Source organism: Coturnix japonica, chromosome 1 (assembly GCF_054131305.1).
Source record: "Coturnix japonica strain WE chromosome 1, WE-NBRP24, whole genome shotgun sequence".
In the NCBI taxonomy this organism is placed as follows: Eukaryota; Metazoa; Chordata; class Aves; order Galliformes; family Phasianidae; genus Coturnix; species Coturnix japonica.
In genome coordinates, this window is record NC_140663.1 from 128,804,141 (window position 1) to 128,817,819 (window position 13,679).

Consider the following 13,679-nt stretch of genomic DNA (forward strand, 5'->3'; position numbering starts at 1 on the left):
GCAGGAAGCGTTGGAGCAGAACCAGTTTAGCCAGCAGTTGCACCTGACATGTGCTCACAGCCCACATGAAGATTTGCACTGTTGCATTGGTTTTGAAGCAACGCACCAGGGCAACGTTTGCAGGATGCCACTTCTGCACTGTTAGACAAGCAGCTTCTGTGATGTCCTGAGTGAAAATAAGTGTGTCAGGCCTCCACTCTACTCAGACTGCAGCTAGGGCTCACACTGGATTCACGTTGTCTTCTGCTGCTACCAAAATATTCTTTGCAATTCAGAATTCATATTTCTGCTCTTCTAATTTTCACTTAGCTTAGCTTCTGATCTTGGACAATTACCCTACAATTACCTTGCTTTAACCAGGTGATTTATATTTTTTAAAAATATATGATTAATTATACTATTTCTCATACCCCCACTTCAACATAGTTAGCACTTGCTGACCTCTATCCCTTGTTAAGCAAGTGTTGAATCAACTCCAGCTGCTGACAAAATATCTTCCATATTTCTTGAGTGGATTATTCATTCAATAGGGCATTGCATCTTCAGTTTCTGAAACGGCGCTTTTCAAAGCCTCTTCACATTTATCCATCCTTGCCTTTGACACCTAAAATGTTGCAATGGCAAGATCTGAGGTACTTCTAAATACCCACCCATTTGACAAATGCTTACTCTCTCAAGGTTGGGCCCAGAACAGGCTGTGTTCTCACAGGCAAATTGCAAAGGACTCCTGAGCTGCTTCTAAGAATGCCTCCCATCACCTTGTGTCTGCTTTTCTGAAAGATGAGGAATCAAAATGCTTCGATCCAACTCTCTGACAAGTGTGTCTTTGAATATGTAAGAGATTTTGATTCACCATCTCTGCTTGCTCTACAAGGTTATAACAAGTCTGGCTGTTGATACCGTCCATGATCCCTGAATTATATCCGAACTTTCAAAGCTTCTTAAGTATTATCTGTATCAGACTTCTCTGGGAAACACTGTCTACTTTGTTAAAAAAATAAAAAATAGAATTGTTGAGTAAGAAAAATGTTGGCAGTTTAAATGTTTATTTTTCCAATCGAAAGAATTCTCATTTCCAAAGCTTTAATTCTCTACCTTAGCAAACAAAACTCAAAACACACGTTTGAGGCTGGCAGACCAAATTTTATTTTGGTATCAGGGTTCACATATCTTTCATTTACATTCTTTTTTTGACATTATATATAGCATTAAAATATCAATAGTGGGGAAACAGTCCCCTAGTACTGGGAATAAAAAAAAAAAAAACGTTTGTGTTTTACATTAGCTCACCATCAAATAAATATTCTCTTTCCTCTGAGGGACACAAGCATTATATGAAAAAAATGCATAAGCACATACATAGAGCACTTCTTTGGAGCACTGAATAGAGGAGAAATGACAGAATGAAAAGAGAAATTGCCCATGGGCACCCCAACTTTTCATCCTGTGCTAATTGCTGTCTGAGAGCTCAGAGGAACTCCTCAGATGCTGTGTGCTCACTGCCTGTCTGGACACTGTTCCCCAGGGTTACCAGCATGAAAATACAGGGGGGAAAACACAAACACTTTTTTGACAAAAGAGCAGGTGCTTACAGGAACAGCCCCAACCGCAGAACAGTAACAAAAGAGCAGCCATAGGGTGGATGCAAAACTGGCCAGAAAGCTGTGCTAAGATGTTAGTTATCAATGGTTCACCATGACATTAAAAGGGTGAATTGAGAGGGGTTTCCCAGGAGTCTGTCTGGTGACTGACGCTATTCAATATTTGCATTATCAATGTGGATGATGGAATAGAGTGTACTCTGTAAATTTACAGCTGACTCCAGGCCAGAAGGAGCTGGAAGCACTTTGGAGGACAGGCATTGGAGTCTGAATGAGTTTTGAGAAACAGGAACGGTCTGATAAAAGTTGGATGCAAAGTTCTACATTCATTTCTTCATTTCAGCTGCATGAATACAGAATGGGAAGTGACTAACTGCTTAGCAGCTTTGCAGGATCTGGAGTCATCACAAGCTGAATGTCAGCCAAGGGCATCTTGCGGCAGCAAAGAGAAAACACCAGCCAACATGCAGGAATATGTAAACAGGATTGGGTCATCTGTAAGACACATGAAATAATCTTCCTGCTTTCTCTGATGCTGGCAAGTGTGGGGTGTAGTTACAGGCACTGGTTCTCATGAAGTTTGCTCACTGGAAAGAGTCTATAGGGACATGACTCCTGACAAGGGTTCTAGGAAAAGAGTCACTGAAGGGACGGCATTGGCCAGAAAAGAAGACTGAGGGCACTGAAAAAAATGAAAGGATAGGCAAGAGGTAAGGTGACAGGTATGCTCAGTTTAGATGATTGTCACTATTCTCTTGATGAACGTGATTGATGTATTTTAAATTAACTCTTTCCATGCCACCTTTTTGTCTTGCAGTTCCTACATCTCGAACACACATAAGAGGGTTTAAAAAGTTACAGGTGTATTATTTTACTAAGCAAACTTCTGTGCTACTCATACCATTTCAGGAAAAAAACAAAACAAAACAAAAACAAACCAACATAAACATGTCTAGACATTATTTGTAGAACATTAGTCAAAATTTAATGTTGTAGTTATTTCATTATGTGCCTTCTTATTTTATTCTTTCTCATGGGCTTCCACCACACTCACATCTTTAGTTGCACCACTTTTATGTCTGCATATCACCAGTCTTCCATCTTCCTCCAGTCCCTAAAAATCCTATTCATATAATAATTCATTTCATTCTGATTATCTCCTGCTGTGGACTCAGTCATCATTCCTAAGTCTCCAGTCTCTGACAGCTGGAGTCCAGATCATTTCCTTCCCCATACAGAATGGTTGAGAAGGCATCCTGGGAGGTCACCATGTTATGATCTCCTTAGCACATCTGCATGGTCATCTAGAAACATGGCTTGTCTTTCAGCGGCTTGCCTTGCCATTGTAGAAATGTACTACCCACCACTTCATTGAACTCACATCCATTGCTAGTCTCCATAAACATTCAGCAAGTGTGGATGCAGTGGGTGGGGCAGTTTTTTCACATGGAGAAGTTCAGTGACACACCTTTGCTTCATACGCACTTCCATGTCAGAAACCATTGTATCACACTGCCCCTCTGCTGCCATCTGTCACACAGCAACAACATGAAATAGGATATCAGCAGGAAGGTTCAACCTCTACATGCATGCCACCAACATCCACCTATGATGTCAGAGGCCAAAATAATAAAATAGGAGACATTATTTTCAGAGCAGCCTTAATACTTATGGAACAACAGAAGTGAGAATTCCTCTGTCCCTTCCTTGAGGCTTGCTTAGTGCCAGACTTGCTGCTAGATTGTCAGAACTCACACCAAAGTACACAGAGGAGAACTCATGATCCAGACCTCTCTCTGTCCATAAGCACCAGAAGCAAACAGCTGTGAGGAAAGAGCTTGGGAACCATGAGTGTTTGAACTTCAGAAGACACTTATTAAGGCAGAGGAGGTCTCAGCACTCCATCTCCTATAGTTTCATAAGCATGCCTTGAGCTTCTCAGTCTCTGAAGGAGTGTTAAGCCCTCTTAGTCTTCATAGCACCTAAACATCACCTTCATCTGGTATTCAAAGATCACCAGCTATTGATTCCCTGCATTGTTATAAATGTCTTTATTGCACTACTTTTCCTGGACTACCTACTCAAATTTTATGTCATTTAAATAACACTTATTACTAAAAGAGTCAGTTAAACATTGTAGGGGTATCTGGTATCCAAACTAGTGTGCCCCAAAGACTCAGCACAGTGAAAGGTTAGTGATAGAGACAGTCTGGGCCCAGGGAGCTGGAAGATGGGAGTAAAAAATATTTCCTGAGATTATACAAACTCAGTGATGGCCCTTGAGGAGGTCTCAGGACCAAATCAAAGTGCCTCCCCAGCCTGCTCCTGCTTGGTCCCTGACCAGCATCTGACAATCCTAGAAAGAAATCTAAATACCCTGGGGTTTATAGCAGCACTATTTGATGCACATCTGGCCTATGTGGGAGTAGCCAAACACGCTGTATTTATAATTCAATACATGAGTACATCACTAAATAGATCATTTTTCATTGTATACATTTTTAAATATATGCAACATTTTAACGCTGCTTATACTAAGCATTCTTTGTATGCAGTTCATCTCACTGGTTCAAATGGAATGGCATTGTCTGCAAGGTCTCATTTCAGAATTATTGCACTTCTATATTTTTTGGTCGTGCCACGAGATGTGAAGTCCGAAATATTTACCTTTCTGATTGTCAGTCTTTCCTTCACAGCGATGGCTGAGTGAAGACAAAATAGACAACTTGTTTTGTTGAATCAATAGAGGCATATTATCACAGCAAGATTATAATTCAGGTGTACAATACCTGTATTTTACAGAGTACAGAAATGAAACTGCCATGTGCTGTGTGTCACAGCAGGTAACTAATATCAACAAAGTACCAGAGGCTATGTTCAAATACTGTTGTAGAGGTCTAACTTCAATCCACAAAAGCAAGGCAATTCAAAGTTAAGGCTAAAACTCTACCCGCTTTGGAACTGCATTATGAATGTGGCTCAACTCTTGTCTCAGCTATGTGTGGCTACAGAGAAAGCAAACACACTGCTGTTTTTTTATATGCAGATCTCTAATAGATCATTATATGTCTGGTAAAGATACTGTTTCCTAATATTTGCATTTAACCTGGCCCTGAAAATTGTGAGGTTTTGGGCAGGCTGCAATCATTACAAATGCATTTGGGACAAGTAGAATTTAGATGCATACATATTCCCCTTTGCTCTTTAGGATATATTGGACTTATGTGATAGCAAAACTAGGGAAAAAATCTGTTTAGTGTACTATCTTCTGTTGGTTTCTGCATCTTTTTGAAATAAGAATTACTAAGAGCCTGAAAAAGGCATGAGTCCATGTTGGAATCAAAATAAAAGGGCATCAACGGTACTTGGTGTAGGTAAGAAAATATTGTGCATCAAATAAAGCAACCTGTTTGCAGGTGAAAACAAAGAGGAAAACAAAATGAAGTTAGGCATATCTCAGGTAAGAATTTTTTTCTACAATGAAGAAACCTTGGAAACAATGGTTGCTCATGAAAACCAGTTGCCAAGACTGTGCATTAGTCCTGTAACCAAATTTTTAGTCCCTGCCAAAAAAAGCTGCCACCATGTGCCAACATCTCCCACAGCTCAGAACGATCTCAGGAAATCAAATTCTGCTTCAGGCTGCCTCACTTCTCAGAGATATTAGTTATTTACAGCTTCCTCTAGACTGGTGTCAGGTCTAGACTGGTGCAGCTTCTCTGCAAGCACTGGGGTCAGCAGAAAGGTGGTGAATCCATGTTTTCCAAAGGGTGTCATAGCTGTAGCTAACAATTTAACTACTTTTTCCCTGGTCTCAACAATTTCAAAGCCCTGACAGATTTAACTAGCAGTAGAAAGTGAATGTTTATGAATGTTCATTGAGTATCTTAAGCACCACTGTGGAAATTTCAGCCATTTAGACTTTGTCATTTTTATTTTATTTTATTTTATTTTATTTTATTTTATTTTATTTTATTTTATTTTATTTTATTTTATTTTATTTCATTTTATTTTTACACAAAAGAGACCTGACAGCTCAGTCCCAAGTCTCTCAATCCAGGCAAAGCTTTGCCCTTGATTTCAATGGCAGCTGCCACAAGATATTGTCTGACAGATCCTGCTGAACAAGCGACAAAACATTTTCACTTCTTAAAGTGAAAATCCACATACAATAATCACAAATCCATAGAAGGTGATTTACAGCTGTGTACACCTACAGTCAGGAACTGGTAACACTCCCAAGGCACTACTAGCTCTTGGTGGCACAAACCAAGAGCTTCAAAGGAGCTGCCAGGTACCTGGGCTCGAATGAAGAAATGACAAAAGGAGCCATGACTGTGACCACCATCAGGACTGGCTGGTGCGTCATGAGACAAACCAGCGGCACCAGCCCAATCTGTGCTTTGTTGCTTGCCTCCAGGCAATTATCATCTCTCTGGAAAGTAGTGGATCTTCTGAGACTCACTTGGGTCTTTAAAGCATTGTAATGTAATGTGGGGGCTTGCTTGACTTTGCTACTGAAAAAATAGAAGACTAAAATCTACCCATTTTCCACCGCCATATTTACACAGCTCTCTCTTACATCCCTGTAAAGATGATGCTGGGAACGGTTTGGCCAACAGGATCAGTTGGGCAAGATACAGCTCATGAATGACAGTCTGGCTACTGCAGGAATAAATGAAGCTGTGATGTGAGATGGGACAGTAGGCATAACTGCAGAGCAAATAAAAACAAAGCTAGGACACCATACTGCAGGTATTCATCTTTTGTATTCTCTCAAAGAGCAAGCCTAATCTACTATCCCAAGTAGATTAGTAAACAGCACATTCAGCTTTCAGGGACCTTTAGTACATCTGCAGAGCTTGTGAGGTAAAACAGTAAAAAGGGAGGGGAAAAAAAAGTAAATGATGTGATGTAAAGTAATAAGGAAAGAAAAAAGAAACCAAAGTATTATAGCTGCTTACTCTCTCACCGCTATGAGGAAGATCAGAGAGGAGTCTTTTGTGTCAGTTTTATTTTGAACCCATTTCACTGCTGAATATGGGAAGAGATTAGTTCACTGCTAATTGTGCTGTTGGTTTTGTGATTCTATGAAACCCCCCTAAAAGTCTGCATGCAAAACCAATGAGGTAGAACATGTTTGACAAGCTTAGTTCCAACATGACCAATGTAGCAGGAAAAGATTTTAAAATCATTGCCTCTCTTCAATAACAATAGTACATACAAGTGTTTACAAGAGGATTAAAAGCTGCTTTAGTGAGTTGTATTAAAGATTCCTTTATCAGACAAGTTTTATCAAAAAACCTGTTGGAGCACTATGCAGCTAATCAGATGCAAAGAGAAGCAGGTTATGTTACTGACTTTATTTCATGTGCTTTAAAAAGGATGCACGATGTATCTGTATAATATACAGCATACATACAATAAGCCATACCTATTAACAGCCTGCCCAATTACAACAACAGCAAAAAAAAAAAGCTCCACAAGCAACGACCCCTAGCACCTGGTAATTAAAATTGCTAATCACCAGCAATTATCTGGCACAGCTTTATAGCCAGGCAAAACAGTTTGACCCTTTGCCCACTGAAAGAAGAATGTTTGCTGTCTATTGATAAGTGCTTAGGCAAAGCTGTGTTCGGCTCACATCCATTAAGTGGCGACTAATAGGAAGTCAACAAAGGAGCTCTGACATCTGTAGCAGGCACTTCTGGCAGGCCAGGTTGGGGAGCACAGGTGTCTGATGGGCTTCTGCCAAAGACCTGCAGACAAGGCGCAAGGAGCTGTTCCTCAAGAGCACACCGAGCTGCATGCATCTCAAGACTGGCTCCTCTGCCACCAAAGAGTAAACACAGTTAGCTTCCAGAACAAAAGTTAAAATAATTGCTCTTCCTGGGAGTGGTTGCTTGTTTTCAAACTCCATACGTGACCTCTCTGAATACGAACAAGTCCTGCAGATGGAGTAATTTAGACAAAGACTTTTCTCTGCTTTATTAGGAGTGTATTTTCTGCTTTTGAATTGAATTAAAGATACATAAAGATGTCTCTCTGGTGTGCTCTTTAAGTTTGAGATAGAGTTTGAGATAATAAAGATTTTTTTTCTTTTTTTTTTTCCATAGGATGCTATTGTGCTCAAAGCTATAAAATACCCTTCCATTGTTATTGCTCCAGGAAGCTGCTGCTAGAGATTATTTGAACTACAATAAACAACTCCATTAAAGCTCCTGAGCTCACCAATGAGTCTTATAAGGTCCTGGATAAAAAGATCAATTTCCCCCCCCCCTTTTTTTTTGAGAAAATGATGTAGTCTGGTAAAAATATTGCAAGCTTCTAATAATGAAATGACCTACAAAACCTGAAGGACAAAGCATCCTTTAATCATCTGTGAATGCAAATTCCTTCAACAACAGGCACACCAGTGAAGATTGGAAATCCTGGAGCAGTGGGGGTGCAGAACCAAACCACTGTAGCCTTCATGCCTTCATTTGGAAAAAGGGCTCTTTGGGATCATATCAAGTTGGAGCTCCAGTGTGAAAGGACAAAGGATCGCTCCCAGTGTGCATAGTTAGGTAAACTAGCAATCTGGGGGAAATTTGTTTTGCACGTACCATCCCTTTTGCTCCCTAGGTTCTCCAAACACCTCCAAATACATCCTTAAGCTATGACAGAGCAGTTTTGGAAATAGGAAGCAACACTGCTATCATGATAGTGGATACCTACTAAACCAAAAACATTAACAAAATCACTTAGAATGTTCTCTCCCTAACTCTCCTGTAAGCTCACCTCCCAGACTACTGTAAAGATACTGGGTTTAGACACAAGTGAGCAGGTAATGAATAAAGCAGCGACAAGATGCACCTCCAGTGTTTGCATTGATAAGACTCTGCAGTACACCTCCTGTTCACAAAGGACACTTCTCAGAACTCAATAAAGGAACAGTTTTACAGTGGGCACCTATATCTCACTACATCAGGAGGTAATAACATAGCCAGAGCTTATATCCCAGCCTAGGAGCCTGGAAACACTTCTAGGTCATTCACTTCAGCTGTAGCAGAGGACTTCTTAAAACAAGAGTACTCTGCACGAAAGCTAACAGTAATGATTTAAATGAAAGTTCAGATAACAGTATTCAATAAACACCCCTCTACCCCCAAAACATAATAGAACAGGCAAAATTTTTCCCCATATTCCACATAGAAGTAGTTTAATTTACTGTTTCAAGGCTTGCATGCTTGGCATATTCTTCACTACTTTCCAGTACCTGACCATTTCAGTACTACCACAAACCAAATGGAATGATAGTGTATAAATTCTAGCACTGCATAGCATTAAGAGTCTTCTTCTTGCATGTCTAACTCAATAATGATCTATGGCAGAAGAGAATGCTAGCAGTTTTGTGTAGCTTACCCATCACAGAGTGAATTACATTGAATGACTCTTATCTAGGTTAGAAGAGGTGATTAAAAAAGTGAAGATGCAAAGCAGGAATAGCTTTTCAGGTACTTTTTACATGTGGAGTCTGTGAAAATGCCATTAGAATTTAGAAAGTTTTGTTCAAATCAGGGGAAATAGTGGCCAGTGACACTATGGAAATGTATTTGTTTACCAACAAATGCACTGAACAACAAAAAAAAAACATTGTGGAAATGACAAGCTAAAAGGAAAGTTATTAGGGATAAGACATTCAACTGGTTTTATTTTTCTCTCTTTTTGAGAGGGCGAATCTCAGCAGATAGTAGTTGGAGAGGTGAAAGAATTCATGGAACAGTGAATTGATCACCCACTGAAAACTGCGTGGTGCAAACTAGAAGACAGATGGTAAGATAATAAGTAGCTTGTGTTGCCAATCAACCATTCATTTTGTTGCACCTATGTACCTATATATGTATAATATGTATGTGACGGAGTGGGTGCACAAGATCATCAAACCACCACTGCATAAGAATTATCTCTTTTCTATGTAATTCCGAAACAAAATCAACTCACCTATTTCTCCTTCAGGTAAAAGCCTCACTGTGCCCTATGGGTCAGCGAATCCATTCTAGGCTTCCTTGGAAGAGAACTGCAGAGTCAAGTGCCCTCTACTGAAAATGTCTCACCAGTGACTGCTAGACAATTAAACCAGGGGGACTTCCTGCTCAAGTGCCTGTTAACCTCTTCTGTCTTGGGGAGGAAGACAAAATGAAAAAGAGAGGTTCCAAACTACTTAACCGCTCTATTACAACTGCAGGTGAGCTGTGCCAGTGTAGGCACAGTCCTGGAAAGAGCTCTGTCCTGGGACAGAATGTCTCAGAGGACATTCCTGTCAGTATTCTCACTGACAGCTTGCTAGCCCATGGAAGAAGAATCGCCTCATTCATAATACTTATCTTACCACGTTACTCAAGATTAACATAGGGCACTAATGCTTTGTGGAAAGACGGGCACTCGCTGAGAAATCTGTTCCCTCAGGTTCAGTACATTCAGTCATACTCCTTCAACATCAGGTCCATGTCACCCAAATCAAAATTCAGTGCATTTGTTCATGTCTCCCTCTCACGTTCATGTCTCAAAAGCTCAGGTGGGCTTTGGAATATCAAAAATCCAGTTACTGGGAAAAGAGAGCCTGTGCATCATGTACTCATGACAATCATTTTTCCCCACTGTGTCCTAGACTCCTCAAAAGTTGACAGGATACAAGAAAGAAAAAAATAGAACTATATAGCAAATAAAAAAAAAATTGAATTAGAATGCAACATGCAGGCATGTCTTGCAGACATATGCAGACAACAGGGATGATAAATCCTGACTCCAAACTTTGCAGGTATGTTCTGTGAAGCTAAAATGACTATAGATTGAAAAGATACAGACTATGATTTGGTTACCAGCTTAATTTCTTCCTGTTTTAGTTGCCAGTGGTTGTTAAATGGATTTTGTACACACCTCACCACTTTAATGTGCTCTACAAATGTCTGTTGACACTCACTGACTTACTTTGTCATTTGAAAAAATATTTTTGGAATATGATCTGTATGAAAAGCAGATCAAATTTGCTTCACGTGAAATGTCTTCATCCTACTTAGATACCATCCACAGCTGCTTCTGAAGTTCAGAAGATTCAGGAACTCTGACTACAATTTTTCTGCTTAGACAAAAGTGAGGTAAATATATCATCAACTGTTTTATGAAGAAAGGAGGAGGAAGGAGAAGGCTTTTAGTCAAAACTCCATTTACTTTACATGTTCCCATTAGCTCTGAATGTGAGATACATAACAGCAGCCAGAGTGGCATGACTTTTGCTTCTGCTGTGTCTCACATCACTCATGACCTTTTGGACCAAAAACAATGAGAATTCAGCAGCAAAATGAATTGAACTGCTGAAAAAAACCTTATTTTACCACTCCCAAGTGTTGAAAGAGCTGCCAGTTGAAAGACCAAACAAGCAAGGACTGAAGTGTGAAAAATCACCTAGTGCTCAGAAATGTTCAGACCTGAGGAGTGTGCAACTCAGTTCCTGCCAGCCTGAAGTAGGAATCAGTCACCCAGGCAGTTTGTATTTGCTGAGCTCACAGTAATTGTGAATTGGCATCAATGGTCTCTGTAATGCTGGTGTTATGTGGGCCTGGGCTGGCAGGCCTGGGATTGACCAGGTCATCAGGCCATACCTTCCACAACTCAGAGGCCCTTGACAGCTGGGGTGGAGATCTGAGAGAGAAGAGGAACTATAGACAACAAGCCATATGCTCTTCCTACCCTCAGAAAGGGCCCTGAGCCAGGTGGGCTGCAAAGAGAATTCCTGTATAGAACAACAGCCTCCATAGTGGCTGCCTCTGAAGAAAAATGTCTTTATAAAGAAGAGTGGGTTAAGCAGAGAGGAGACAACCCTCAGTATGTAAAGAACATGTATGTTTCCAGGTCTATGCACCAATGTCTCCCAGTTTACAGAGTTTGCAAATATCTTGATTTATTTTTTTCTGGTAACTCAACTCTTAGCCTGAAAGGAAATGGAAGGAGAACCTGAGCATCAGATAGAGGTTAACTGGTGATGGTCAGAAGTGTTCACATTGGACTGAGCTTTCTCTCTAGCTGTGTCACACTCCATATCAAAGCATTAGCAAAGGGACATTCTTGGTCAGTAGATGATGACCGAAAGAAGCTTCTTTGAAAAGTTTTGTGGAACATTGTTACTGAGATTTAGTGCCCTTGCTGAGGGACATAATGAAGAAAACAGCTTCAGTGAGGAGAGGTAAAGACTGGAGGAGACAGTAAGGAAGAAAAAGGGGAAGTGTGGAAACAAGTTATAAATAAAAATAAATTAAAAAAAAATAGAATGTGGAATGGGAAAGACAGCCAAGAAATGATGTTAATAAAAGGCATTGGATGAAAGCCCAGAATAGAAGTACAACAAATAAAAACAGCCACCAAATGTACACATAACAGAGTGTAAATCCACAGCAAATGACAGAGACTTTCCTCCTATTGCAGACAGAGATGAGCAAACACTGCTACAGTCTGGTTTTGAAAAAAAATGCCAGCACTGAAGCATCTAGAGCATAAACATGTACCTCTGGTCAAAAGACAGAGGGAGATCAATGAAACCCATGAAGTACTGAGAAGGGAGATAATGTACGGAATGGCAATGTGATTTAAATATTCCAGGCAGCGTCTTTGAAGACTCTTCGCAGTAGGAAGGAATAATAAAAGTTTGAAAATTAGCTATTTCATAAAACAGGCAGGAGCGTTTCACCCAGAGCCGAAAAAAAGTACAAACCTAAGTGTCAAAGTATTCAAGTTCTCCTCATGGAGATGAGGAATTCATAGTTACTAGTTAAATCACAAAATTGGCTTCCTGTTTATCAAATATTCGCATTTTTGTTTTTAATTGTGAATTTATATAAACTGAAAACATTGTAAATTTGTTTGCTCTGAAGAGTTTGTGAATTCATTACTGAAGTGCTTTATATTCAGTAGACAGAATTTCAAGTGTGAGTTTTAGTTTCAGTTCAGTCATTATGGCGTAACTACTTTCTGGCTTGATGAACCTCACTACTATAATAAGGACAGATTTAATGAGCCCCTGAAGAGAGAGTAGACTTATGTAGGAAAGCTGCTCCAAAAGTAATGCCTCCTATGTTATGACATCGGCCTACAACATCAGAGGTAGATGTTGGTGGTACAGCAGTACAAGTTGAACTCTCCCACAGATACCTCATTACATTCATTACCATGTTACAGATTGGCAGCAGCAGGGCACTCTGACAAATTGGCATCTGACGTGGAAGTGGGTATAAAGCAAAAGCGTGTCACTGAATTCCTCCATGTGGAAAAAAATGGCACCTATTGACATTCATTGATGCTTGGTGAAAATTTATGGAGTTCAAACAGTGGCTGTGGGCACAGTGAGGTGGTGAGTGGTGCATTTCAGCAGTAGCAGCTTCTCATCTATGCTGGTGTGGATTTTTATGAGCACAGCATGCAAACCCTTGTTGGTCACTGGCAAAAACACATAGCTAATGACAGTGATTACATTGAAAGAAAAGTGTTTCATAGATGAGAATTTGCTTTATCAATTAGCGTTATTATGATCTCTATATCTGTTATAGCTTCCATGAAAGTGAATGAGGCATTACTTTAAGATTAGCCAATGTAAAATTAGAAGTTTTACACAGTTGTAACATTTCTTATCCAAGCCTAAGGATTGTTTCTGCTAGTCAAAATAGATGCTTAAGAATAAGGAGAGAACATAATCAGTGGTTAAATGTATTAACTGAATGATAGATTAAAAGTTTTTTTTTTTTTTGGTTTTTTTTTTCTATTCAGAAAAATATTTAAAGACATATTCTGATTTAGTTCAATTTGTAAAGATTAGTTATTTTATTTGTTTCTTTGAGTGTTCAGAGTAGGATTTGGAATACTGTTTCCCCTTGTAGACCTAGTAATATTTCTCTTACTTTATGAAGTTGTCATTGCCAGGGCTAATAAGTTAATAAAATAAGTAATATGTATTATCTCCAAGTATTAAGATAAGCATGCTTAGGATTCTCAAAAAGTAATCTTGCTTAGCACTTTGAGACACTTACCTTTTAAGCAAGTACTCATATA

The 13,679-nt window shown here is 39.6% G+C and overlaps 1 long non-coding RNA gene across 2 annotated transcripts in view; it reads left to right on the forward strand.

The window, feature by feature from the left end:
• The window catches only part of LOC146762710 (uncharacterized), a 480,249-nt gene that overhangs the window by 449,820 nt on the left and 16,750 nt on the right, over window positions 1-13,679 (forward strand). The window contains exons 4-5 of one of the 2 annotated variants that reach the window (XR_014941843.1): window positions 7,718-9,416; window positions 9,600-13,380. The exons of the other annotated variant lie outside the window; for it this stretch is intronic. This is a non-coding gene — a long non-coding RNA (uncharacterized LOC146762710). Of the gene's footprint in view, window positions 1-7,717; window positions 9,417-9,599; window positions 13,381-13,679 lie in introns of those variants that run through there. 2 annotated transcript variants of the gene reach the window in all.